Source organism: Pantherophis guttatus, chromosome 1 (assembly GCF_059756535.1).
Source record: "Pantherophis guttatus breed Tessera chromosome 1, ASM5975653v1, whole genome shotgun sequence".
NCBI lineage: Eukaryota > Metazoa > Chordata > Lepidosauria > Squamata > Colubridae > Pantherophis > Pantherophis guttatus.
Window position 1 is genome coordinate 200,749,445 of NC_142063.1, and position 3,690 is coordinate 200,753,134.

Here is a 3,690-nt window from a genome sequence, read left to right on the forward strand (position 1 = left end):
CTGGAGAGTTTTAGCATTGAATCCATGTCAGGTTAAAAGAATTATTTTTTCACAATTTGGTCTGTAAGCAAGAAAGGTATTCAGTGCCTGAGGATGGAACACTAGGCCAAAAACAAACATTAAGCTACATTATGATATAGCACCTTTGTAAACCAAATTAATATGTGAATCAAATTAATAGATAAGAGAAGAGTCCACCAATAAACAAACTGTAGTATCTCCATAGAAGTTTGAACGGAGCCATGGTAAACAGCTCACAGCTTTGGGGAATGGTGCATATTTATGCCAGTAGACAAACTATTTTGTGTTAGAAAATCCTTGTGAAAATGACATACTATATCTGCTATTGTGGATAATTTTCTTTATGATATAATGTCAGTTTTTCCCCTCATGAGAGAAAGTTCTACAGAACTTATGAGTTAGAGTGCATAGACATGTCTATGGAGATTCTCAGTCATCCAGGTCATGGTTGTCCTAAAGGTGCTTTTTCAAGAGGCAAGTGGACTTTCTGGTTTTTCTTTGAAGCTGAAGAAACTTCTTGGATGAAAAGTGAAACATCTTCAAAGAAAAGCCAGAAAGTCCAGTTGCCTCTTGAAAAAGCACCTTTGGGACAACTGGATGGAGATTTTTGGTCCACCTAGCATAGAATGCAACCACAGCCTTTCCTGACCTAGGTCCTTGGGCTACAGCTCCCATAAATCTCATCCATGACAGAAGTTGCTCTCCAAGATATTTGGAGGCACTCAGATTGGAGAAGACTGCTTAGACTCATGGCCTCTTGTGCTTTCAGAATATTCTCTCCCAGCCTCTGCTACCCAAGATCCCTTTAAAGCTGGAATGGCCAAAACAGAACCTTCTGTTTGAAAAACACAGATTCTGCGATGGAGCTCCTGGACCCTTTTCCCGCAAACTGGAAATTTCATGTAACTCAATTTTTAAAACTATGCAACTGGCACACATTTAAGCCAGGTATGTGTTCTGCATGAAAGGACTTCTTAAGAATCACCCATCGTGCATTACTGAAATAGCTTTACGACAGAAAGCTGCGGCTGGTGGATTAAGCATGCTTTCAAAACCCAGTGGTTGATTTTCATTAACCAACAAGTCCCAGATCTAGGATTTGGGGTGGGGGGGGTGGGCAGCTTCAGGCAAGACAGCCTGAGAGGGTTGATATTCAACCCATAGTTTCTCTCCCGTTGCCTCTAATCAGCAGCACAAAGTCGCCCTTTTGGAGCAATTGGTCGGTTGCCAGTTTTAGGGCCCTGGCAAGTCTCCAGCTTCACCACCCCCTGGGCTAGCCTTCTTAATCACTCAGGGGTTGTATTACTAGAATTTAATATCAATGGGAACATCCTTGTGATTAATATTAACCAGATGCTTTATGCTTCAATTCTAAAGCTTGATGAATCAGCATGCAGGTGCCCAGACAAACGAGATCTGCTGGAAGCTCTCCTGGTTCAGCGTAGTGTTACTTTGCCATTGTATTGGCAGGTTATAGGTAAGTAGATGCAGTCAGAGTGCTAATGTGCTGAGATCCTCTGAAGTTAAGCTACATAGCTTAACTCAAACTTTTTTGTGGAGGGAGATAAAGTGTTTGCTAAGTTTTGACATGCTTCCTCTTACTACCATAACCTCCACACTCAACACCGGCAGAATTAATTTCCTGACCACCCTTCTCTTCCTATTACGTACAATATTTTGTTCCTTGCATTTCTAAACATATTTTTCAGCTTCTAGAGAGAAGAAGTTTATTCGGGCACGACAGTCAAGCGGCAAGGGGATCCTGTGCCACGCTCTCCTCTTCTTCTTCTTCTTCTTCTTCTTCTTTTTTTTTTTGGCTGAGTTTACAGAGTTAATGCAATTGCTCATGAGCCATTTCACCTACAGCAAGAAGTGAAAGCATCCAACTACACCCAGAAAGTGATCACAGAGCACCCTGCAGGAGTTTACTTCCATTTCAAAGGCGGAGAGAAAAAGAAAGAGAGATCAAAACCCAAGGAAGATTTAAAAAAAAAAAAAAACAACCCACCACTTTCAACAGTTTCTATGAGCCTATGTATAAGATTAAGATTGAATTTATCTTAAATATTTTTTTATCTTAAAAGATATATTTCATAATCATCATCACCATTATTACTATTTTTTTAAAAAAAAGCAGCATATTAAAATCAGGAAAATCAAATAGCTCATGGCCAGATTGCTTGTATACCTGTAAGCAAACAGATTGTAGTAAACAATCTTATCTTAAGATAAGATATCTTAATAAATTAGCTGAAACTCTAGAGCAGGGGTCTCCTTGAGGGACGCATCAGGGTTATGTTTGACCTCAGTGGGACCAGGGTGGGTGTGGCCAGCTCGACATCACTCGTGTCGGAGGTTACATGTGGTGGCCAATTCCAAAGGCAATTCCTCAGACCCACCCTTCCTCCCTCTCATTATAATCTCCTTCCTTCCTTCCTCACCCCCCGCCCCCCCGAGCTCCATTTTTGCTAGCAAGGGCAACATGGGCTGGTCCTTTGCTGTTTCCAAGGTGGCCAGATCTAAGCATCCGAGTTTGACACTCCTGCTCTAGAGAATACAGTAACAAGAGCAGGATTCCTAACCATTGTTGTTTAGGTAAAACCAAACAGATGTTACAGAAAAGCGGTACGTTCCCAATATCATACCTGAACCAGAAAATATTCAAGCAGTGAGGCTGGCATTTTAATAGTTAAGGCCAGATGATGTATTTCCACTGGTTTGTGGTGACTCATATACTTTGTATATTTGCAAATATTTATCTTAAATGTCAAAAAAAAAATCCCTAGTAGTTGTTTTTACTTGGTTTCTTTCCATGTGTGATCTGAACCTTCTTGCACTTAATTTAAAAATGAACTATTTGAAGGAATTATCACCCCCTTTATACCGGAAATGTTCCCTTTCTGTTCCATATGGCCTCAGTGTAATCAGAAATATCTGATCTCCGCTATTCATAATATTTTTCAAGAAAACGTTGACTTGTATTCTTCCTGGTTCGAGAAGTCTGTATCGCTTTTTCTCTGCAATTATTAAAAAAAAGTTCCTGAAAAAAGTACTTAGAAAATTAATATTAAATGTATCGGCTGTTATTGTTGGAGTGTGGGTTGCCACCATATGTGGGAAGAATATTTTCAGCAGAATGGCAGGTAGCTCTGGAAACAAATTGGAAGAAACTGTATTTTGAAAAAGTTTTTCAACTGTAACCCAGAGAAGATAACCAAGTACGCATTTCTTCCTCCTCTCTCTTTAACACTATTATTTTGAGCCGAATGCGGAGATCAAAGTTTATTTGTGACTTTTTCTTCATACACTGCCCCATCTCCCATTCTTAAGAAGGGAAACAGTTAACTGGGGAGAGTAACCTTAATCCCAAGCGAATCCAAGTTGTGGGTTAAACATTAGCCCCTCTGAATTACCTGTTTGGGTTATTTGTTCTAAATAGGGTGTTCATATAAGGCGTGCAAACTTCCCCCAACCACAGGGGAAGATGTGCAGAGTTCACAAATTCATAGGAATCATTTAGGCTTTGAAAAATCTAGCTATGCAGTTGCTAAGAATCAAAATCTATTTGATGACACATAATCAATCAATCAATCAAATTTAGGCCCTTGGTTAGTATTGTAGAAAGTCAGCACCTACCCTTCCTAGAAGAATGAAAATTTTTTGAGAAAT

At 39.7% G+C, this 3,690-nt stretch overlaps 1 long non-coding RNA gene across 1 annotated transcript; it reads left to right on the plus strand.

The window, feature by feature from the left end:
- The first annotated feature begins 664 nt into the window (after positions 1-664).
- On the plus strand, positions 665-3,086 carry LOC117674153 (uncharacterized). Its single transcript, XR_004593714.3, has 3 exons — positions 665-969; positions 1,399-1,498; positions 1,731-3,086. It is a non-coding gene; the product is annotated as an uncharacterized LOC117674153 (long non-coding RNA).
- Positions 3,087-3,690: the final 604 nt, after the last annotated feature.